The following is a 26047-nucleotide window of genomic DNA, read 5'->3' on the forward strand; positions in this document are numbered from 1 at the left end:
ATGCATGCCTTCACTGATAAATCCAAACTAGAGTTAAACATAGAGGAGACAGTAAGTTATCTTTTCCAGTAGGGAGAGAAATCTGTATGACAAGTTTATTGAAGCATTTTGCAGAAATCTAGGATACTTTTTAACATATACAGTAAGTCCTTATTAAAGGCTGCATTTCACCATAAACAGCAATTTTGGAAGACAATATTGTGCATTCGTCATCAAACATTATTGTTGTTTGCAAACACCAAGAGGGATCCACCTGCCGTTATTTTTTACAATGATATATATAAGAATATCGAAGTAGATACCCATTTTATACAAAAATATACCAGTTTGAAAAATGTAAGCCAGAGAATCAAGATAAGGTGAAATAAAAATTTAAGCCAGAAAATACAGCATTTTTAAGTGAATTTTAAGGCAAACAGCAAATTATTTTCTGAATAAAGTCAATTCTGATAACAAATGTAACATACCTGTCACTTCCTAATAAAGACAGTAAAAATGTCCTGTGGAAATTGCAAGAAGCAAAATATGAAAGCACTTGATTTCCAAAGAAGGCTTTGCCTAGGAACAGAGCATCCAAACCCATAGCATTTTGATTTGAATAAGCTAACACTGTGCTACAGGGTAGTTTTAGTTCAACTATTTCAGCACCCAAACTCTTTTAAACAACAAGTTCTCTGGCCATGAGACACTGGAAAGAGGGAAAAGGGTGGAACATCGTGGGAAATAGCTAAGGAAGCTGGGTCCCAATGGAAGAGGACACAGAGATTTCAAGGTGCAACTCCTCCAGAACATCCTTGCAATGTTTCAAGATCAGCATTATTTTCTTTGCTGAAGGTGCTGTTTCCTATGAGAAAACCTCTTCAGAATTTCCCCCTCCAACACTTTCTCTGGGGAAAACAAAGACATTTTCTGACCTGATACTTAGCTTGCTCTATAATCATAAGGCTTGACAGTAGAAGGAGCTGAAGACCTCCAAAAGTCATACTGAGATATTTTTCCTGCAATCAGTGAAAATCCAATATTGTCCACAGATCACTTTCTTGCAAAGATCAGTCAACAGATCATTAGCATGCACATATTGGTAGTAAAAGGCTCAGATGACATGGAGAAATAAGTTTCTAATCCAGGACTGCAAACAATTGTTATCTGACTACATGCTACTCTGCTGCTGAGGGGTATTGAGTACTTAACATGTAACAGGCTTCACAAAGTAGCTATTTAACTTTTGTCTTGGTGATGATTCACCATTTCACGTGATGCCCTGAAAGCAAGTTGGAGACAGGAGAGCTTTCCATAGTTTCTGTTGGTTTTGAGAAAGCTACTACACAGATTTCTCAGCTTTACCCCGTATTCTCTCCCACAAAGAGAACACACAATTATAATGAAGACAAAGCACAGTCTACATGTACAAACCAGGTTCACCTACTCCCAAAAGCATAACTATGCAAAGGCAAAAGTGAAAAAAAGGATACTTTCAAGTCAATGAGGATGTACTCTGTGATTATGTGCTTTGGGGCCTGCGTTACATCAGGAATTCATCTTCTAAGCATGAGAGGGATTACAAATTTGCTTGCTATGGTAGCATGTGTTTGCCAATTAACTGCATCTAGCTTTTCCAGAAGAAATGTACTGCCAAAATATTCAAAAGATCTCTTGATATAGCTTAAGGCCATGTCTCATACATCAGAGAAGACTGAAAAACCTGTAAATTGCAATACAATTAATAAAATATCAGCTTCAACACACACAAGAAAGTAACGACCTCTAGTTGTATATTTTATTCTGTTGGGTTCTAAGCCATGTCCGTTATCCAGCCTGTGTATTGTATCTTCCTCAGGTGGCAGTGGTATTTGGACACTTGGGCAAGTTCTTACCTTACTGGAGAAGTACCCCGTCGACTGAGTAAAACACTATATTATAGTACAGCAGTATGCGTGACACTTCTGCTCTGCTATCTCTTTGAGTTTTCAGAAAAGTCGAAGTGTTGTTCCCCCCAGAGAAAAAGTTACAGCTAGAATTGAGTTTGCTATAAAGGACTCTGTTATACCCCCATTGATAGTACAGAGCAAGAAATACTACAGAATTAAGGCCCTGAAACAAGTTGCTCCCCTGGTAGCAGAAGGATTGCTGTTACCTTAAAAATCTAAATCTGCCTCTGTCTTTACATAAAATTCCATTTTTTCTAGACTATCTTCAGAAACATCAACTGGCAGATGTGAGACACTGAAAAGGATAATTTCTCAAACATTGTGGCAAAACCAGTTCTGCAACATCTAGCCACAGGAGATGGGACACTCCTAGGAGCAGGAGATGGGACATCAAGGATAAGGTGAAGTACAATTTATATATAGTTGATAACAAACCAGTCACAGACAAAAGCTGGCTAACTGATCCAGGAGGTAGGGGACATGGAAGGACACAGAGCCCTGTGTTCTGATGGGCGCAGCGCGGCACCAAGGGAGAAGCCTCCAGACAACTCAAGACTCTTCAAGGTGGCACAAGACCCTTTGGGACCCTTCTGTCTTTCACAATCACGCCCTAATGATGCCTGCGCAAAAGACCAAGGATTTTGCAAGCAGGCAATCCAGGGGACTATAAAAAGCCCACCTGTGCAAGCACTGGTGGTGCACCCACCACCCTGAGGATTCCTCTGCCCACCAGGCTCAACACAGGAACTGAAACAGACACTGGAGGATGCTGCACAACTACGAACCCCATCATAGACATTGCAGAGCCATACAGGTGAAATCTCTCTCTTTTTCTTGCTTTCTTATATTACTATTATTTTGCTTTTCTTTTTATAAATAATATAGTAACGTAATATTTACAGCCCCACATGTGCTGCAGACTTTTTATGTTCACCAATTGATCCTAAAATAGCATAAATCCTTCTGCCATCAAATCATTTGCCAATCTAGACAAGCTGCAAAATAAATGTCTTTTGTTTATGGACCGTAAGTATCCTCCTTTCCAAAAAAGGGGGCTGACAAATCTGAGTCACTTCTCCCCCCACCCATACCTCTGGGCAGGATGTGACAGCATATTCTACTTTTTATTTATAATTTTTAAATAAAAGCTGAAGGAATAAGATTTGAACAAGTCAACTTCTCTACAGTTCCTATTAAAAAAAAAAAAAAGATATTACAGATAGAGAAGACTTACTGTTAACCTAATTGCATCTTGTTCTTTCCTTTGCCAAAGTAACATCGTTCTACAAAATACATTCTGAAGTACTTGACTCAACGTGATCTTAAAATGTTTAAAGCAGTAGTATAAGCTTTACTTGGGAGTTGCTCCCAAAGCCAATAAGGCTTTTAACTGAAACTTTTCCTCAAGGTTTGACTTCTTTACAGTCAAGAAATTAATCTTCTTCTTGATAAGTGAAAGATTCTGCCTAGAGGTAATGTTTTTTCCTAGCACAAAAGTCACAATACCTAGTTTGGACAGGAGATTATGAGCCACAGTCAACCTCCTTTTATCGAACAGCAGGTAAGTATCGCTTCCAAAACTTACTTCAAGTTCTAGCATGGCAACGCAGGATGGAAATAGTTTCAACTGGTCCTTTCATCCAATTTCTAGTTGCATATGGAAAAATTAGTCAGAATTTTAAGAGTTTTTCTTTTGACAGCTCTTCAAAATCTGATATTCAGAATGATATTTCAAGATAATTTTGTTTTACCTAGAACAGAACAATAATTAACACACAACATTCTTGTTATGCAAGTCAGGTTGTTTTCCTATACAGATGCACTGGTATCCCAGGAACTTCTTTCCAAAATGCCAAAGGCTGAAAGTTTACTTCATCCAGTCAAAACCCTTGAATGAAATTATAGTTTGTTCTTTTTTTTTGTTTGTTTGTTTTTTTTCAAAGGATGTTGCCATAGTGGCACATGCTGTGCTTATAAGAACTGCCACCATAGTGCCATTGATTGAGCAGTGGTAAACAACGAGAGAAGCAAAACAAAATGCAGGCACGGTCAAAACTGTCATTTTATTAAAAGAGATGCTTGATGACATATTCAGCCCTACAAAATAAACACGCTTAGGCCACCATATTTACAGGTAACTGCACAGCGTGAATGAGGACAACTCAGAGTCTGGCAGCAGAAACACAACTTTTAAATAATATTTATGATCTTTAAGGAAACAAAAAGGTTACCCATGAACATATTTGCTCCTAGTCCTAGAAAAATGAGCCAGGAACAATAGAAAAAAATAAACAAAATCTATTACTTTCATGCAAAAAAAAAATTCTAATAATTAAGTTTCAATTCACATTTTTTTTAAAGCTTCAAATGTCATTTATTGCTTAAAATGTCCAAAAATGTTCCATATCAGCTTTTTTTCATGTAGGGGTAAAAAGGAGAAAATTGAACACATACTAAAAATCACCAAGAAGTGCTTTCTCAAAAGTTAGAGTATGCATACAGCTACATTACCATGTAAAGCTTCTGCCTAAAGGATTCTGAAGTTGGCTAATGTAAGAAAAGCAGCATCTCTTTAATCTACTCTTTCTCCACTACCTGTTTGTTTTTCTTGTACTCTGCTGTATTACTACAGTGCCTCAAAAGGAGGCTGCTTAGGACTTTCGTGTTGCTTCCTATGAAGTGCTTCTGCTGTATCCACTACCTGGATTATTCTGCACCCTAAATCACACCACCTTTTACTTCCAAGCCTGTCTTCTCAAACATGTCTTTTCCCTGTCTTTTCTGACATAGAAGCTAGTATCAGTGGCAAATTTTGCCAATTGAAGCTGTACTGTTCTTGACAACATAAATTGACCGTGTGAAGCCATATATTGCATGTATTCACTCACATTAGTGTGCCACGTTTCTGGCAGGCAGTACACTCAGAATTCAGCATAAAGACTGCAAACCAGTAAAGGCTTTTCTATTTTTTGCCTAATAATCTCCATGAAAAAGCATTTGTAAGCCAAAAGCTGAGCCTCAAGCTCTTTCCTTCACTTCCTGAGAACTGGAGGTTTTGGCTGCTAGCTTTGGGATTAAAGAACGGATTAGAAGTTTTTACCACTGAAAATGTCCATGTGTAGTCTCATCCTCTAAAATCTCCCTGGTGAGGTACTGAGTACATTTGTAAAATTTTCTTCCTTCACAAGTTGCAAAGATAGCTGCAAATCAGTTTTGTGGGGTTTTTTTTGTACAAAAGGAATTGTTCTGGTGCAGTTGTACTCAGGCAGACCAAAAGAAGCTTCATACCTAAAATCACTCATCTAGACTCATTAACAATTCCATCCCTTCTGAGGAAAAAAAAAATTGACAGCTTTCATTTCTGCAGCAATTGCATCCTGTGTTAGCTACAGACAGAAAGGGTACATTTTTACCTATGGCAGCCACAATGTGATTGAAATTGCAGCCTAGGTGTAAACTACATGCAGCCCTTTCACTGTTTGTCTCACCTGTATCCTGTTTCTTGATTTGCCTGACCTTTTATCTCATTACAGGCCTGCATTCGTTATTCCTCATTTAATTGTATTTAACTTTCAGAGGATGACACAAAGAGCGTGCAGCCCAGACCAGCTCAGTCAGACTGACTGCTCAAATTACACCGTATCTGCAGAAACACTTTCCCCCTGCCCCCTCCGTCTCCAGGTCTGCTGTGCTAAATCCTGAACAAACTGTGCCAGCTTCATATTGAGGCACTTCAAATGGAGCAAGAAGTAGCACAAAGCTGTCCAAAGGCACTTTTTCCTTTTCATTGTAAGGAGCTCGAGAAGAAGATTGGAAAGACAACAGGGAATACGAACAGGAGAATCCTAATTAGAGTAGGTGTAGAAAAGTGAGCAGAAGGTAGAGAGACTTTCAGTTGCATCTTCTATGGGGATGGGACTGTCTTCCTTGATAAGGTGTTAGTACAGCACTTGCCATGGAGGTGATCCATCTGATGACCTGCAGGTGCTACTAAGTATGCAGTATACATCCCTCACTGCCAGTTCATAGGTGATGCGGTCTTGCTTCAGTGCCCCTCCACAGCTTTGGCTCGTCAGATAGAGATGTTCTTTTTCTTCAGTGTTGACAGAGTCTAAACAGAAAAAGACAAGAATAACAGAGCCAGAAAGGGAAAAAAGAAATCATACAAAGATGTTAAGTGGTCCAGTTAGCATGAGCTGTGGTTTATTGTGGCCATTTGACTGAGGTGTGAGAAGAAGATCAGACTAATCTATTTGCTAGGTTTGTGGATAAGTTATTAGTTTAGATGCTATTACTTAGATGAGCAGTTATACAAGTGAGGTTAATCTTCAGATTTCAATGAGTATGTCAACCACTGTAATAGTATCTGAGTGAAGACAGTCTTTCCTAATGATGTGAGCTCATCCCCACTCATCTGAACTAGTATTAATACTAAACCATAAAGATAATCTATCAAAAAAGTAGAAAATAAAGAGAGAAAAAGAGAAAAGAGAAAGGTATTGATATGGCATGATGATAGGCCTACCTTGAAAAGATAGTTGCTTCTTAATTAGGCAGGCAGGTATAGGTAAAAGGTGGTAGGATATCACTGATTCCTGATAGAGAGGAAAATATGGTAAGTTTGTTTGCTTCCACACACTTAATGTCTGAAGAATTCCTGGCTTGTAGGGAGACATCAGGAATCCCTCTGAACTCCAGAGACGAACCATTTTCGACTTCTGACTTGTGCAAGCTTGCTGCCTTTGTTGTAATACACTGGCTAATTTCCCTGTGAGGTTTGTATTTGTTGTCCATCCAGGAATCAGGAAGTTATTCTTCCACTTAGAGTTTAGTGGGTTTGTTTTCTTCAGATGGTTTGATCAATCTGATCTCCACATCCAAGTCAAGCCAAATGCTACTGATGGAGCCACTACTGAGGGCATACACAGACCTACTTTTTCTGCTCTCATTCCATTCCTTAACATCACTTGTTCTTTTCACTGAACAACATAAAAAATCAAGGAAGATTTTTCCATGTTGTAAGTTTTAGCTGAAAGATCAAAACCTTATCTGCAGCAGTGAGAAACAGCCTGTCCTTATTTACAACTGAGACTTGTTTTTCTCTACACAACTGAAAAATCAACCTTTAACTCAATTTTCTGCTCATGTTTTCATGAAACCTGTTGCCATCAAACAGTCTTAAGGAGTCTTAGACAAGTTGTTTTGGAGACATGGTACTGTGAAGATCTGGATAACAGAAGCAAGAATATTTTCTTTTTTATTTTTTTTTTCCCTAGGCTATCCCTCCCCTACATAGGATTGTACCTTTCTTCCCCGCATATTTCACGTTTAAGTTTCAACTCTTGAGGTCTTCTATAAACCATCTCCCAAATACAAGCCTGTGTCTGAAAGTTTTTATTATATGTAGTCTCATCTCTATTTTTTTTCTTTAAATCCTGACTAAATCAGAAAGCAATGAAACAATCTTATTCACAAGTTACAGCAGAATCACCAATGTAAAAGTGATCTGTTTTTTCGACTTAAGTTTTAGAAGTGTCTAAGCAGAAGCCATGGTAAAGAAAAAGCTAACAGGCAAATCGAAGTTATCACAAATGCACAAAAAAAGCATGGAAATAATTTTAACCATAGTCCTTGTTAATTACTTGAACAGTACCTTCTTAAATACATGCTTCCCAGCTAAAAACTTCATACTTTCAAAATATCAACAGAGATCAATGATATCAACATTTTGCCTTTTTCTACACATCACCTACAGAGCTAAAGAAACAAAGCAGTATCAGAAAAGGAGCCTTCAATCCACGGCATCATAATCCAAGCCCACAAGTATGGGGTGATAAGAGATCCTTGCAAGTCAAGCACTAAATATTTAATATTTCTTCCTGGCTTCTTGGGGGATTTAGAGCAGACACAGCTTAGGCTTTGTGAGGCCTCCAGTGGGTTGCAGAAGTGAAGGATTTATATCCATGTCTTCCATTTAAAATACCTCTCAGGGACATTGAGAGATGTTGTAAGATTGGGAGAGGTGTTTCAATATGGGGTTTATATACAAAATGGTGAGAAAGATATAGTACAATGAATATATACATAATAAAAACTACTGAAACAACAAACATGCATACTTGAAGAAAGTACACTTGTTCATGTCAGGGAGAAAGTTGGAGACAAAGGGAAAAAGTATAAGGAAGACTAATGCCCTTAGACACACAATATAGAAAAGATATTGTCCTAATATACATTCTTATTTATTTTCCCTTCTTCTGTAGCCTGTGTATTACCTCCTTACATACGGTAGTTTCTTTCCATCATGGAGACAATTCATTCCTGTCCTGTCAGGTTCACTTTTTTCTTTCCTAGTGCCTCAAGACACTAGTTGCTGTCAAAGCAGTAACAAAAATAACCCAAGAGATTTTCTTCTGACAGCTCCTGAAGTGTAGAATCACCACATCAGGTATATATATTTGGGGTCAGAAAGCCCAACTTCTGTTATACGACCTCATCCAGTGAGAGCTTTCTTTAAACTCTTGTCAAAAACACGTTTATGATGCCCAGCCAGCCAGGAGAAACACCATTTGTTCTCTCAAGCCCAGCTAACATGTCTTCAATTATCTCCTTACTAAAGAAAAATATTGCACTTCATAAAGCAGCTCTAGATGATGCAGAATTACTGCTTGAAACATAGCATTTGGAACAACACTTTTTAATTTCAATATTGGTATTAGGATACCTTATGAGTCATGATAATGATTCCCTGTTGCCTTCTGTATTGAGCTTAAACAGATGAGGCGTTTCCAGAGCTCTTAACTAAATTCACATTGGAATCAAAACAACATCTGCAGAAAAGCACACAATATAGCTAAGGAAGACCCTTAGCTAGCCTGTATTCTTATACCACGTTTTGTTCTCCCACCCTGTCCTGTAAACATCCTTCCCAAATAGAGTTGTTTTCATTACTTCATAAAATTTATTTTTAAGAAAAATGGGAGAAATTACATCCAGAGCAACAAAAAACTCTGCAACCATCAAGAACTATAGCAGCATTTTTGACCCAATTATCTTGCATTATTAAATTGGTCCACTTTTGCCTTTTATTTTTAAGATATGTTTTTACCTTTGTTGTTAAGGCATACCAATTCACGTCTACAGTCCTGCTAATAATTGCATGGGCAAACAGTTCCACTTACCAGTATCTCACAACAAAACAAACAAAAACCTTCAAACCACTCCACTTGTCTTTGTTTTCATCTACCCTGTCTCAGCTCTGTGTTGTTTTATCCCATTTGCTTTTTCCTTGCATAGATGCTAATTCTCCACGCATGAGGAAGGTAGCATTAGATACAACAGGTATTTGTCTCCCCATCAAACACAAGAGAATTTAAACATAGTGAACTCAAGCTATGTCAGTTCAAGAAAAATAGAAAAAAAGCCAAAAAGGTAAAGTCCACACATTACTCCTATGTGTAGATATTCGCAAGTCAATATCTGCAGTGAAGTCTGCTTTTGAAAACAGAACACCAGGGACCAACTCAAACCAACATAATTAGAACCAGGCTGATTTCTGGTTACCTGTTACCCACACTACATGCATGCACTTTGTAGTTCGCAAATAAAATTCACTGAGGTTGTAAAATGAATCGATCCAAAAATACACACATGCATAAATAATACTGGTTTAATATCACCAGTGAGAAAGCTAGATATCTCAAGACTTAAAAACTCCGAGTTGAGGCCAGTTCCAGCAGTTTCAATATTTGAAATTTACTCAATTTCATTCAACAAATTCTTTCTAATAGGATTTAGCATTACGTACCTCTGTCTCTCTTGCTATATTTTTACACACATATGTACAGAAAAGTATATACAAACTGACATTTTAGGATATTTAACTCCTAAACAAGCATAATTTGTGTAAGATAGCAACAAAGAATAAAAAAATAAACAACTCGCAGGCAACAAATTACCTCACTAAAACTAGTTTACATTTTGAGGTATAAATGGACATACACTTGCCTAGTTTGCTATATACTGCTCAGAGTAGTGGCAAACATGCCTTTACGGGAGCTCAGGGCTCCATGTGGTCCAAAAACCTGGCATCTGTTTTTTTCCAGTTGGCATTTTTCAGGCCATACTGCCTGGCACATCCCTCATTTCAAGTTGCCAAGAGACTGGTGGAAGATTGAGACACCCTGGCACCATGCATTTTCTAAAGCAATACAAAAGAACAGCTATGGTGATTTACAAGTAGTTATACCATCACACAATGGGTTTTTGTTGCATTTTACATGTTAACCAGCTTAACTCCTTCAAATCTACTTTATTATGTTCTAGTCACAGAGTTGAAAAGAGAACAACAAGTAGATGGTATGCACTTGTTTTATTGTGCCAGTATTAATGGATGTTTTTACAGTTTATGTCAGAAAGTAAAAATGTTGTCCAGCACAGCTGTTGACATACAAAGAGAAAGAATAACACATTTTGAAAAGAGAACTGTGTTAAGGAATAGAGCGTTGTGTGAGAATTCCTCTATTCCAAACACATGTCGAACCTGTAGGAAAGGCAATGATTCCAAACAGCTTTTTTGGCACTGTATGCTAACTGAAGAGCTGTAGAGGGTGAATCACACAGCTATCAAATGTCCTAGTGTTCTGCGGCAGTTCATCAGTCCATGACACAGCTGCTTACAGGGGAGAGGCCAGAGCACTCCCTGCAAGTACACCACAGGCAAAGTGTGACAAAAGTGAAGTAGGGAACAAAACCTTAATGGTTTAATGTAGTGCTAAGCCTCAAGCCACCTTCGCCTTTCATATTACACCCTCTTGCAAAACTTCTATATGAACATCTGCTTCTGAGACATGCAATGCCAAGATTTCAGGCTGAGTTTCTTTATAGATATCACATCTGCTGACTACACTACAGGTCTGACTCTCCTCTTGTTTGTACCTTCACTAACCCTGAACCGCAGCATGAGGTATAGAGTAGTACTTCTGGGATTACAAATTGCACTCCAGAGGTTGCGCTCCATTCTTTTCCATTGGTATCTGTTTGTTGTCCATCAGATTCTCTACACAGTAAATATTTTAGATGAAATTACCAAGTGACCTTTCAAAACACTATTCTAAATATCATCCAGTGGTACATAAAATAATCTTAGAGAAGTAAAACACTCCTGTTTGGGAGTCACTAATATTTATTTGTTTGTTTGTTTGTTTTTGACCAAGGTTTACAGAACTGAGACAGTTTTGAGAAAGTCAAGTTGATGGGAACTCTCACATTGACTTGAATCCAAGTCCAGTTCTGGGAAAATGAATTCAAAGGGGAATTTATTTTTATATAAATGCAGCTCATGGTTTTACATCACCACAACCAACAAGCTCATGTTTTTCTGTTGATGCTTAAGGTTTCTTATTAGTCCCCTAGTCTTTGGTTACTAAAATAGTCTGAGTATTTAAAAAAACACTGAATGATAAAGAAATTTCTATGAGAGAAATACAAATAAACTAGACAATTAGGCATTTTACATAAAACACAATTTTTACTGATTATAGGTTTCTCATCCGTTATCTCATCCAGACAGGAAAGGATGCAATAGATAGCCTTCTTATCAATATACTGCTGACATCTTTAATTTTCCTTATTTTTAAAAAGATTATGTTACCTATAATCTATTTGCCAAAAATGGAAATTTATCCAATACAGTGGGTTGACCCTAGCTGGATGCCATGTGCCCAAAGCTGCTCCGTCACTCCCCTTCTCATCTGGACATGGGGGAGAAAATGTAACAAAAGGCTCATGGGTCAAGATAAGGACAGAGAGAGATCACTCACCAATTACTGTCACAGGCAAAACGGACTTGACTTGGGAAAGTCAGTTTAAATTATTTCTGATCAGATCAAAGTAGGATAATGAGAAATAAAACCAAAACTTAAAAACCAACTTTCCCACACCGCTCCATTCTTACCAGGCTCAACTTTACTCCTGATTTTTCTGCCTTCTCTTGCCAGGCGGTGCAGGGGAACAGGGAATGGGGGTTGTGGTCAGTTCATCACATGTTGTGTCTGACACCTCTTCCTCCTCAGCAGGAGGAACCCTACTCTTCTCTCGCTCCATCATGGGTTCCATCCCACGAGAGAAGGTTCTCCATGAACTTCTCCAACATGAGTCCTTCCCACGGGCTGCAGTTCTTTATGAATTGCCCAGCATGGGTCCCTTCCATGGGGTGCAGTCCTTCAGGAACAGACTGCTCCAGCATGGGTCCCCCATGGGGTCACAAGTCACAGTATCACAGTATGTTTGGGATTGGAAGGGACCTCAAAAGATCATCTAGTCCAATCCCCCTACTGGAGCAGGAACGCCTAGGTGAGGTCGCACAGGAACATGTCCAGGCGGGTTTTGAATGTCTCCAGAGAAGGAGACTCCACAACCTCCCTGGGCAGCCTGTTCCAGTGCTCTGTCACCCTCACTGAGAAGAAGTTTTTTCTCAAATTTAAGTGGAACCTCTTGTGTTCCAGCTTGATCCCATTGCCCCTTGTCCTATCATTGTTTGCCACCGAGAAGAGCCTGGCTCCATCCTCATGGCACTCACCCTTTATATATTTATAAACATTAATGAGGTCCCCCCTTAGTCTCCTCTTCTCCAAACTAAAGAGACCCAGCTCCCTCAGCCTTTCTTCACAAGGGAGGTGCTCCACTCCCTTAATCATCTTTGTTGCCCTATGCTGGACCCTCTCCAGCAGTTCCCTGTCCTTCTGGAACTGAGGGGCCCAGAACTGGACACGATATTCCAGATGTGGTCTCACCAGCGCGGAGTAGAGGGGAAGGAGGACCTCTCTCGATCTACTAGCCACCCCTCTTCTAATACACCCCAGGATGCCATTGGCCTTCCTGGCCACAAGGGCACAGTGCTGGCTCATGGTCATCCTGTTGTCCACCAGGACCCCCAGCTCCCTTTCCCCTACACTGCTCTCTAATATGTAATTTCCCAACCTATACTGGAACCTGGGGTTGTTCCTGCCCAGATGTAGGACTCTATACTTTCCCTTGTTAAATTTCATTAGGTTATTCCCCACCCAACTCTCCAGCCTGTCCAGGTCCCGCTGGATGGCAGCACAGCCTTCTGGCGTGTCAGCCACTCCTCCCAGCTTAGTGTCATCAGCAAACTTGCTGATAGTACACTCTATTCCCTCATCTAAATTGTTAATGATTTAGACGAGCAAACCTGCTCCATCATGGGCTACTCTCTCCACAGGCACACAGGTCCTGCCAGGCTTCCCACAGGGTCACAGTCTACTTCTGGCATTCACCTACTCTGTCATGGAGTCCTCCACACACTGCAGGTGGGTATCTACTCCACCATGGACCTCCAAGGACCGCATGGGAACAGCTGGCCTCGTGGTGGTCTGCACCACAGTCTGCAGGGGAATCTCTGCTTTGACATCTGGAGCACCTCCTCCCCTTCCTTCTTCACTGGTGTCTGCAGAGTTGTTTCTGTCACATATTTTCACTCTTCTCTCTGTCTGCAATCATGTTTCCTCCCCACCTCCTTCTTTTTAACAATGTTACCACAGAGATGTTACCACTGTCACTGATGGGCTTAGCCTTGCAGCCATAGCAGTAGGTCCATCTTGGAACCGTCTGGCATCGGCTCTGTTGGACATGGGGGAAGCTTCTAGCAGCATCTCACAAAATCCACCCCTGTAGCCCTCTCGGATACCAAAACTTTGTCATGTAAGCCCAATACATTCAGCGATGAGGATTCCCACACTGACATTAACTATTCTCCCAAAGGAATTTGATTGCAATTACTGTTCTGGACTCTTAGATTCACCCAGTTAGACCAGAAGCCACAACAGCTGCTCATATGCTGACCAAAATGGGACATAATTCCCACAAGAACAAGGCAATATAGAAGAAAATTAGTATTCTCTTTCCTGCTATTCATGACATCCAAAACTTTCTGCATTTCCCTGCCCTAGCCTTTCTGCATGTAAGAAAATTTAGAATCATCAGCAAGAAAACTGTGATGGATCCACATTTCTGAATTTAGAGGTGCTGACTCATGTCTTGAAGGCCTGCCAAAAACTATCTAAAGATCTTGAGTAATCAAGCAAAAGTTCTTCAAACTATTTTTACCCTTTTTCACTAAAGTGACGACTTTCCCTTTTGTTACTCTGTTTTATTAGTGATATATTCTTGGATGTGTTTGTTGAAGTCTCACTTCCAGTAAGCCTCTTTCAAAAAAGTGATTGGATTCAAGACCTGATTTACTGTACTCAATTCAACCTTCAACCTAGGTAAAGGCTTTGGGAAAGCTCTTTTGTTACTGTGACAGGAACAGGCATTTTGCCTGTATCAAGTAGCTTCCCTTGGCAAAGAATTAAAACTTGATACAGTGATCAAATTAAAGGCAACAGATTATAATTTGACCACCACGTTGTTCTATATTTTACTACCTTGCTAGTATTGTAATAAATTAGCTCAGTAACATGCTTGCTCAACCTTTTTTACTAAAAAAAAAAAATAAAAAATCTATAAACACATGTGAAATTGGATTACTCTGCCAAATCATAACACGGGTCATGAACTCTGAAGGTGTATGTAACATCAGGTGAGAGTTCTGCAAGCTACTTGGCTCTGCTTCCAAAAGAACACCCAAGTACTCACATTGGAGGATTTCTCTATAGGATTAAGGGAAAGACTGGACACATTTCCCTCAGGTACTTATTAACGTCAGGTACTTATTAGTGTCAGTCGCCAAAAGGTTTGCTAGCGAAAATATACTTTCTGCTCATCCCTCAAGAAAGAAGGCTCATAAGCATGGTACTTTTAGGCAGGGAGAAAGACAACAGGTCTGGCCTGAAAGCCAGACATCCTCAAGCCAGACATCCTCAACTGCAAGTAAGGTATCATGTTCTCAGTTAATGGAATAAAAAGAAAAATAGCACTAGATTGTAAAATCCCAAGCTCTTTCTCCATTGCAATGCAACATTTTGCAGGTGCATGTAACAGTTTAGTAGCAGCAAGTGCCAAGTAACTCCATGGGAATGTAGGGCCTGCTTTGGGCTTGCTAGACACCTGTTGGTGAGCCATCCAATCTGTGCCCTGAGCTGCAGAGATCTATGTGTAGGGCAACTGCAGTCAGCAAGCGTGTAAAGGACAGGCATCCTAGGGGATATAGCTTCTATGAATTGCTCTTCTTAAGGAAATAGGTGGCTAAGCAGTAGAATTGCTGTTGGTGACACAAGTATGTGTACAGGCATGGTGGATTGAAACCAGCATAACTGAGGGTCAGCCTTTTATAAATGTGAACACCTGGTATTATATTCAGCTTGAAACAGCTTATTCTAGATATCAGAATCAAGCTGACTTACAGAATAAAATTGGATAGACACAATTAAACAGTAATATCAATAGAAAAATTTGGAACCCCTTTATCTCATTGGGTTGTTTTCCTACATAAAAGTTTTTCAGTTGCCACAGTGTATATTTTAGGAGCTTATTACCAGGAAAGTAATATGTTCATCTTTATTGTTAACAGGAAAATTGGGCTGAGCATCAAGACTTTTTTCTGTTGATTTCTTATTTCTAATCTGTGATTAAAAAAAAAAAAAAAAAGAGTTGTACATAATAAATTCTAGTGTAGTTTCCTAATAGTCAGGCTGTGGAAATAGGAATAATGGAGCTATTAATGTTTAACAAAATGGCCATCTAGCTTTTTTGATGGAACAGGGACTACATATGACTTCTGGGTGAGCATTTCAACCCTATTTCTTATTGTAAGTGCAATAAAGTATCGTTATTTTAATGTCATCTCAAAAAAAAAGAAAAAAAAAAAGCTGTCCAGTTAACTGTGAAAGAGTGGAAGACAATGGGGAGGGAAAACAGGTTTTCTGTTCAGACTTTGATAAAAGCATGAAAAGGATTTCTCTGTTCTCAAAGCAAAAAGACATAAAAGGCTGGCATATGCTCAGCAGGCACCAAGATGGGGGAAAGAAGTCAACAATTTGTATAAACAAAACCCACGTAAGAAAATCATCATGATGAAAAATTGTAAACTAATAGCAGGCTTGTGTAAAACATCCGTATTGCCAGAGCTAATTTATTTCCTTTAGCATTAGCTTTATAATTCTTCACTAAGATGGATTTTTATTTTTTTTTTAAGCATGAAAAATATTCATTCTAACCAGTCGAGTTAGATTAGCTTGTGGCATTGGGGATGGTGGGTTTGTTTAGTTTTGTTTTATTTTTACAAAAAAAAAAAAAAAAAGAAAAAAAGAGATTATTTTCTCTCTGAAGCTTAAACTGTGACTGCAATGGGTTTCTTGAAAGAAAGAGATTACAAAAGAGTGCTTGCCATCCTCCATTATTAAGCCATAGAATGAAAGAGAAACACTCTTTCAAAACAATAAGCAAAATAAGAATCCTGGGAGAATGCCATTCTCTGAGCTCATGGAAGAAGTGACAAGGTTTCTAAGACCTGATACATAGTTAACAGATAATGCCATACACTGAGGGGGACAAGAAATAAGTTGGGTGAAGAGTAATAATTCTGAATAGTCTCAAGGGAGTCAGACAAGATCAACTGCTAACAATCAGTCTTAAAAAAGCCGGAGGTTAATTTAAGAGTGAAAAACAATAATATGTATGAAGCATGCTGCCAGGTAGGATCCTGTGAAAGACATCTCAGTAGAGCAAATGACCTCTAGTGAACTGACAGGTCTTTTAGGACAATCCCCAGCATAAGAATGGTCCGTCTGATGTTCAGAAAAATTAGCAAGTGTAGGCATAGGCTGGCTTTATCAAAGAGGGGCTGAGCCCAATGACTTTGTGGCTAGAAACAGGGTGCAAGAAAGGGAGCTACTATTAGTGTGAACTGATCAATTTTGGAATATCTTTTAGAAAATCTTGATCCATACATGCTTCCCAGTAGCAGAAAGACACCAAAAAACTGAAGCAAGTGCTGACTGCAAAGATACTCATGAGGTTGAATCACTTGCTCTGTGACGAGAAGCTGAGGAAGTGAGGCTTTTCTGGGGACACCTGACAACACCTTCCCATTGCCTGCACGGAAATTAAGATGGCAGACTCAAGGTCTTTACAGAGGAGCACTGTGGGACACCAAGAGAAAATGATCCTGAATTGATACAGTGGAGTTTTCAACTAGATAAAAGAAAAAAAAAAAAAAAAAAAAAATCAAACAAACCAAACAAAAAAACCCCACTAAAAGGATAGCTGAACAGGTTGCACAGAGATGTTATGGAATCTTCTCTGGAGGTTTTCAAGACCCAGCTGCACAAAGTCCTGAGAAAGGTAGTCTGAAATCAGCATTGACCCTGCTTTGAGTGGGAAGTTGGATGGGATGACCGCTCAGGGCCTCTGCCAAGCTGAGTTTTGTGATTAAGACTCGGTTCCAGACAAAGATGAAGTGTGAAGAAATGTACAACTTACCACAGAACTTACCACTGGCATATACTGACAACTAAGGCCTGTAAAGTGTAATGTAAGTTGTAGATAACTGACTTCATATGGATACTCAGGCATGAAGTTCAGCAGTAAGTTGCTTTTGAAGTTCTGGGTATTGCCTAATACAAGTAACCAGAATTATGCATTTTACAGTTAGTATATTACATTTATATAATATTTTATTATACTTATAGGTATTCATATATCTTTCTATCAATACAAAAAAATTAACTCAAGCTTCGCTGTGGAATATTAATAGTTAACCAATTGCTCCTAATAGTGGTGCAAACTGGTAAAGAGTAAACCACTGAACAAACAGGTCTTCTTCTTGCCTTTCCTTTTCAGATTTCATTAAGCATACAAGCACTTGAATTTCACAAGATGCCCAAAGCTTTAAGAGCTCAGGGCCTCATTTTAAGCCCTTGGGTTTGAAGACATTGATCCAAATTTATTGACATACTCAGGCAGATCACATCATCTCTTCCACAAAATGAAAATAACTATGTAAATATTCACAACATAATATCCTGGAGATTCAGGCCCAGGAGAGTGCATTCCCATTCTTAATAAACAAAGAGAAAAATCACAGAATCACAGAATGTTAGGGACTGGAAGGGACCTCGAAAGATCATCTAGTCCAATCCCCCTGCCGGAGCAGGAACACCCAGATGAGGTCACACAGGAAGGCGTCCAGGCAGGTCTTGAATGCCTCCAAAGTAGGAGACTCCACAACCTCCCTGGGCAGCCTGTTCCAGTGTTCTGTCACCCTCACAGAGAAGAAGTTTCTTCTCAAATTTAAGTGGAACCTCTTGTGTTCCAGTTTGTACCCATTACCCCTTGTCCTATCATTGTTTGCTACTGAGAAGAGCCTGGCTCCATCCTCATGGCACTCACCCTTTATATATTTATAAACATTAACGAGATTACCCCTCAGTCTCCTCTTCTCCAAACTAAAGAGACCCAGCTCCCTCAGCCTTTCCTCATAAGGGAGATGCTCCACTCCCTTAATCATCTTGGTTGCCCTGCGCTGGACTCTCTCCAGCAGTTCCCTGTCCTTCTTGAACTGAGGGGCCCAGAATGGGACACAATATTCCAGATATGGTCTCACCAGGGCAGAGTAGAGGGGAAGGAGAACCTCTCTCGACCTACTAACCACCCCCCTTCTAATACACCCCAGGATGCCATTTGCCTTCCTGGCCACAAGGGCACTCATTATCATCCTGTTGTCCACCAGGACCCCCAGGTCCCTTTCCCCTACACTGCTCTCTAATAGGTCATTCCCCAACTTATACTCAAACCTGGGGTTGCTCCTGCCCAGATGCAAGACTCTACACTTGCCCTTGTTATATTTCATTAAATTTTTCCCTGCCCAACTCTCCAGCCTGTTCAGGTCTCGCTGGATGGCAGCACAGCCTTCTGGCGTGTCAGCCACTCCTCCCAGCTTGGTGTCATCAGCAAACTTGCTGATAGTACACTCTATTCCCTCATCCAAATAATTGATGAATATATTGAATAATGTTGGCCCCAGTACTGACCCCTGAGGCACTCCACTAGATACTGGCCTCCAACTAGACTCCGCTCCATTGACCACAACTCTATGGCTTCTTTCCTTCAGCCTGTTCGCAGTCCACCTCACTACCCATTCATCCAGACTGCACTTCCTCAATTTAGCTGTGAGGATGCTGTGGGAGACTGTGTCAAATGCCTTACTCAAGTCAAGGTAGACCACGTCCACTGCTCTGCTATCATCCATCCGTCTTGTTATGTCCTCATAAAAGTCAATGAGGTTGGTCAAGCACGACTTTCCTTTGGTGAAGCCATGTTGACTGCCCCTAATGACCCACTTATCCCTAATATGCCTTAAGATGGCACCAAGGATAAGTTGTTCCATCACTTTCCCAGGGATGCAGGTGAGGCTGACTAGTCTATAGTTACCCGGGTCCTCCTTCTTGCCATTTTTGAAGACTGGAGTAACATTTGCTTTCCTCCAGTCCTCAGGCACCTCTTCCGTTTCCCAAGACTTGGCAAAGATGATGGAGAGTGGTCCAGCAATGACCTCGGCCAGCTCCCTCAGCACCCGCGGGTGCATCCCATCCGGACCCATGGATTTATGGATGTCCAGATTGCCTAACTGCTCCCAAATCCAGTCCTCATCAACTGAGGCAAACTCCTCCATTGTCCTGCCTTCCTCTGGGGCCTCAGGGGTAAGGGGCTCCTCAGGACAGCCTCCGGCAGAGTAGACAGAGACTGTGCTCAGTAACTCTGCCTTCTCTGTGTCTTCTGTCACCAGGGCACCCACCTCGTTCATCAGTGGGCCTACGTTGCCTCTGGTGTTAGATTTATCTGCCACGTATTTGAAAAAGCTCTTCCTGTTGTCCTTGACCCCTCTCGCCAGGTTTAATTCTAAGGAGACCTTAGCTTTCCTAGTTGCTTCCCTACACCCTTTGACAACAGCCTTATATTCTCCCCAGGTGGCCAGCCCCTCCTTCCATGATCTATAAACTCTTCTCCTCCACTTGATCTTACCCAGCAGCTCCTTCTTTAACCATGCAGGTCTCCTGGCTCCCTTCCTTGACTTTCTATGTGTCAGGACGCTCTGATCTTGTGCCCAGTAGAAACAGTCCCTGAACACTAACCAACTATCTTGGGCCCCTTTACCTTCAAGCAGCCTTGCCCATGGGATTTCCCCCAGCAATTGCCTGAAAAGGCCAAAGTTTGCCTTGCTGAAATCCAGGGTTGCAATTCTGCTTGCTATTCTGCTCCTACCACATGAGATCTTGAACTCCACCATCTTATGGTTGCTGCAACCAAGGCAGCCCTCAACCTTTACCACTTCAGCCAAACCCTCCTCGTTAGTGAGCATGAGGTCCAACAATGCACCTCTTCTAGTCGGCTCCTCCACCCTTTGCATCAGAAAGTTATCATCAAGGCACTGGAGGAACCTCCTAGACTGTGGCTGGCCAGCCGAGTAGTCCTTCAAACAACCATCAGGAAAGTTAAAATCCCCCACCACAAACAGGGCCTGTGATTGTGAGGCTGTTCCCAGCTATCTGTAGAAGGCCTCATCAACTTCCTCAGCCTGATCTGGTGGCCTGTAATAGACGCCCACAATAGTATCACCCTTGCCAGCCTGCCCCTTAACTTTCACCCACAGACTCTCAACTCGCTCCTCATCCATGCCTGGACAATACTCAATTCATTGTAGTTGCTCCTCACATAAAGAGCAACTCCACCACCATGCCTGGCTGGCCTGTCTTTTCTGAAAAGGACATAGCCATCCATGACTACATTCCAGTCATGTGAGCTGTCCCACCATGTCTCTGTAATTGCCATCAGATCATAATCTCCTGCCCTAACACAGGTTTCTAACTCCTCCTGCTTATTCCCCGTGCTGCACGCATTGGTGTACAGGCATTTCAGGGAGCAAGCTGAGCACTCCGATTTCACCTCAGGGGTATGGGGGGCCTCCCAGCCCTCATGAACTCTAGAGTGATGCCCTACTGATGCAAGCCCAGCTTGAACGGATTGACAACTGAAAAATACACATGTTTAGACACAAAGTAGAAGAAAACAATTATCAACACTGGTATTGAGCTTATTGAGATCTAGACTACTTAAAGCCTCACTGAAATTATAATTTGCTAAGTATGACTAAACTGTGTTATAAATCCAGGAGAAAAGCACGTTTGCCAAGCACAGTGCACACTGACAAAAAAATCTTTATAAAAGTAAACAAATGGAGCAATAAAGCATAAATCTAAACCAATTAGAATACTTGTAATTATGAATAATTTAAAGGCAATGATGGACCAGGGACTGCATGCTTTATAATGATCTGTAACTAACTGCCACAAAGAAGATTAAGGAGTCTGCCACGCAGGGATGTACATTTAGATAGTACGAGCAGTCTGTGAAGGACCAAAGTGGACAGCAGGGAAGAAGGACCAGTTTAAAGTAAGGGCAAGAAATGCGCCTAGGCCCTATTCCTATTTTTGCTGAAGCCCTTTGCAAGATATAAAGTGATATCTAATTACTTTTTATCCTACAGATAAAAATATGGTCTGAGCCATATCACTAGTCTCAATTTGAGACAGTGACCTTAACTCTGAAGTTCAAAGGATATAACCTTTGGGATTCAGCTTGCCACAGAAGTGCAGTCCCACAGGCAGATATAGAAAAAGGCTGTTTCATGAAACCTTCCTTAATTCAGATTTCTATAGTGGGCACAGTAGATTACATTGCATTACATATTCCACAGTTACACAGAAGGAAAAATGAAGAGGACATAGCCATTCTTACACAGAAATCTAAAAACATACGTACATAAAACAGCTGGCATATGCAGTTTATATAGCAGCTCTCACTACAAACCTAGCTGTACATCTAGTAAAAAAGGGAAGCTGTACATGTCTGAGTCTCATTGCTTATCACTTTACTATTGGGGGTTTTTTTAGAAGCAAGTTGTCTCCCATAGATATAAGCATCCTTCTAGCCCCCCATCAGCCCAAGACATTTTCTCAGTCAGTTGAAGAATGCTATCATGTGCTCAGAATTACAAGCAGTTTCTTGAAAGGGTGAAAACATCCAACATGTATATTTTGCATTTATCTTCAAGGCAACCAAGCATTTTCATAAATAATTTCTTTAAAAAGAGAAAATATCTGAAATGCTCTAATTTCAAAGAAATTTTAAAAATATTGAATATTCCAAAACTAGAAAGATGGTTTATTACATGTGCATTTTTTAAAACTGTAAGGCTATAAATTAGAAAGCACTATGTGTAACATTATGAAAACTGTTTAGGATGTTTAGGAGCTTAAGGTTTGTTTTCTGTGCAGTAAATTTACTTTAAATTAGGATGTGAACCCACAGCGCACGAACTTCCCACGTAGACACAGCAGACATTAAGGACACTAACGTGCAAGGTAGCCAGTTCCCATTTTCATGACAATTTTGCTTGAATAAAACCTTCTGTGTTGGAATGCCTTGGCACACACAAGGGACGGAAAGAAACCAAGTGAACCATGACTATGAAGGAGGAACCTAGAATTCAGAAAAATGGGATTACGAATGAAAAGGTGAGAGAGAAACAGTGCAAATGAGACTCAGCACAGAAAAATAAAAAAGGCAAATACCATTAATAATCAGGGAAGAATAGGTGCAACAGCAAAACAACAACAAAAAAAAATGTGCTAATGAGTCCAAAGGAAAAAGGAAAATTCAGATAAAGCTTGTCTACAAATTCCCAACGCATGCCAGTAAATCCAAGAAGTCCAGCTATAAATTTGTGTAATTTTAAGATATTTAGGCAGCCTCCTACATTTTAAGATGAGCTGATAGGCATGAACTTTTGGAACCCCATATAGACTCAAGGGCCTAGATTGCATTTCCTCTGATGCATGAAAGTCCTTTCTCAAGGTGGGCTGCCTGCAGCCATGAAGGTCCTGTTGAGGATGTCAGCATCTCAGACAGGGCAGGGAGCATGTCCTTGTTGGAGTTCAAATGAGGCACTGCAGCAATGCAGTGTAGCACAGGTTATTATCAAACTGCAAATGTCTTGTTTTGGCCTGAGACATTGGCATTCTCAAATCAAAGCCTTTTGTGACACTGAAAAGTTGCGATGTCTTGAGGTACCACTCCAACACGGGAAGAAAACCAAATATCTCAGAAATTCCCCTGGCACAGACATTTCAGTTCCCATTAGCTCCTAAGGGACAGAACCATTACCCAAACTGAATACAAATGTACCCTCCCACCTCTCTGCTATTACTGGCAACACATTTGCTCCCTTTTCATCTCCCTGGATATGTTGTTTTGTTTTGGTTTTGGTTGGTGTGGTTTTTTTGCTGCTCTCTACAATCTGACACACACGTTGTTGCCTCTTTTATTCCTCACCTTGTTTTATTTAATCCTATTTTCCCTTCCTTGATGTTCTTCTCTGTCCCCTTGTTACTCCCTGTCTCTTGGGACTGTATTAGTCAGCTCCTGGCTGAGTCTCAGGTGACCAGCCCCTTTGCAGGCATGGAATCCCACAATTATTTTACTTGTGGGCTGAGACTGCAAGCCTTGACACAAACAGCTGACCTGGGAAAATATACATTTACAAGTCCTGAATTGGATTTATTACAACTCACAAAGAACGTGTGCCAAGGATTTTGTCAGGGGTTACTATCTGTCTATGCTTTTATGAAGGACCTAGGGTTTATTTGTTTTAAAAAAGTTCACATCTATCAGTGTCCAAACAGTGTATTTTCTTAATCAAGCTAGTAGGAACAAGTTCAAGATTGTTGGTACTTGACTGTACATATGTATATATAAACCTCGAAGTATGGTTATAAAAGTGAGGTGGGTATATATTTAGAAGGCTTTATTGATCCCATCTGCTTGGTGAACACAAAGTACGTGCCAATAACTGAACTCTTAAAATCTTGTCCCAGCATAAAACTTTGAGGGCAGGCTACTCTGTCATAATTTTTAAATGGGACACCTTTTTTAGATTCCGCAGTACTCGGAATGTTTCAATTGCTTTTCCACCTGCAGCTAAGAGACAACAAATCTGTGCCATGAGGGGAATAAATGGATGCCAGATCTCACTTACTGGAAAGTTCTACCCAATTGTTTCCTTAGCTAAGAGAGCTTCTGCACCAACAAACTGCCTTTAGAGTTCTTCACAGGCTGCACAGTACTGCTAACTTTCCAAGTTGAAAATCAGTGAAAGTGATCTGAATTTAAAGAAAATGAAGAATGTAATCTGAAACAAATTATTAATATATGCTATCTTGATAACAACTTAAAATACTCAAATATGCCGGAGCTAGAAATGCAGTCTTGTGCTTCTTTGCCACCTTCTTGGCACTGTATAAATCCAAACCAAAAGACAAGTCCTGTTATCCTGGAAGGGAACAGGCTCCAATTGTCTAATTTTCTAATTAGAAATTTGACTAGGCATTTTTGTGCCATAAGTATAAACATATCCCAGGTGGCTTTGGCTGTGTTACTCAGGTCTAAGGGGACAGCAGTGCATATACCTCAGCAACATCTTCATTTTGCAAGCAAGTGGCAGACCAAGTCTTCCTGGGATGCTGTACAGATCAGCAGATGCCCAGGCTGGCTGTAGCCATATTTCAGTCTTGAGCTAGAAGGTCTATGTGATTCACCACAGTCCAGGGTCTTCCAGACAAAGCACCCTGCTAGTCTTGAAGACTTCTGCATAAAGACTCATGGTAGACAGCTTTTTAATCAGCAATTTAATTAGAACAGTGTTACCATAAGGAGCAGCATCTCTGGAATAAAACTTTAGTCTCATTGATGATAAGCCTTCCATCTCTGGTAGTTGTGCCCTTGCTTTCCCATTTTTATTAAGTCTTGAGCCCTGCTTCAGCCAGGTGTGAGGTTTAACTATATGATGTCAATAAATACAGAAAAGGCAGACGCTGCCAGAGGTTCTCCTAGCAGTCTTGAAAGGAAGTAAGAAGACCTTTTGAGATATACAGTTCTGGTCAGCTGTGTTCACATCTGAATTGGTGTTTGAAAGGGAGAAAAAACACCCAGTAGGGACATGGATATTCTATTTTATAGAAGAGAATGCAAGTATTTAAGCCAGAGCTACTTGAAACTGAAGGCTGGTGCTGGCAAAAGAACAAACGGCTATGAGCTAGCTTTGTTTGTGAATTAAATTTCTAATGATTAGAGCAGTGAAGTTCTTGTACAAACTCCTAACTGTTATAATATGTACAGTAAATAAGACCAACAGTAAAATGGAGGTTCAAGTAGGGAGGAAAGGTATTTATGTTGTGCAATTTGGTGGCCCAAACACTCTGCTGCAGTTGCTTTTATAACTTTTCCAAAGTTTATCTGTTGGTCTTCTCTGCTGTCAAATTCTCTCATTGACCACCTCCTTCCACTATTATCCAGCAAGCTCCACTATATACCACCCCCTTCCCCCACTCATCAGTCCTAACTCCATTGACTTCAACTCAGCTGCACTGATGATCTGGCATCTGCTTTCAATGGTCTTTCTCTTGTGAAGAGAGCTCAATCTTCCCAAACTTTAGTGTTTGCTGATGACAAGACTAGCACCACTTCATTTTTGACAACACCCTCTGCTGCTGAATCATCTTTCTCTACTCATGGTGTGTTGCAGTGCTTGAGGAAATTCCATAAATAGGCTGATTTACTCCATTATAAAAAACATATTGCTGAACAAATGTCTGCAATTTGTTCAGCTTAACTGAATCCTAGATGCTGAATCTTTTTTGAATTTCTGGTTCATTTCCCTCCCTATACAGAAAACTGACAGAATTATCTTTGTGATTTCCCTCTTCTACCTCCCTTTCCCATTTCTCTCCTTTCTCTCCACTTTTCTTTTCCCTGAAACAAATATTTCTCAACTGCCTTCTTCCTCCTCTCTCTCTCTCTCTCTTATTTGTTCCAGTTTTTAAGATGTTTTGTATCTGTTTCCTTCCCTTTCTTTGTCTATTTAATCTTTCATTCTCTTCTGGTTTACCTCCCCCCACCCCCACCACACAGTGAGTGTGATTTAATAACTAATTTCTAGTTCCTCCCTACCACCTCTCATTTGACTCTGCCCATCTCTCACAATTACTGTTGCATCACCTCGTTCATTCTTATGAAATACACACTTTATAATCCCTCCCTTCAGT

General features: G+C 40.4%; 1 long non-coding RNA gene across 1 annotated transcript in view; it reads right to left on the reverse strand.

Annotated features, from left to right (window-relative positions):
• Positions 1 to 3972: 3972 nt before the first annotated feature.
• Positions 3973 to 26047, reverse strand: part of LOC135578501 (uncharacterized) — a 38020-nt gene continuing 15945 nt past the window's right edge. The window contains exons 2-3 of the long non-coding RNA XR_010470212.1: positions 6454 to 6523; positions 3973 to 6039 (exon numbers count right to left, since the gene is read on the reverse strand). This is a non-coding gene — a long non-coding RNA (uncharacterized LOC135578501). The remainder of the gene's footprint in view (positions 6040 to 6453; positions 6524 to 26047) is intronic.

This window comes from Columba livia, chromosome 2 (genome assembly GCF_036013475.1).
Source record: "Columba livia isolate bColLiv1 breed racing homer chromosome 2, bColLiv1.pat.W.v2, whole genome shotgun sequence".
NCBI lineage: Eukaryota > Metazoa > Chordata > Aves > Columbiformes > Columbidae > Columba > Columba livia.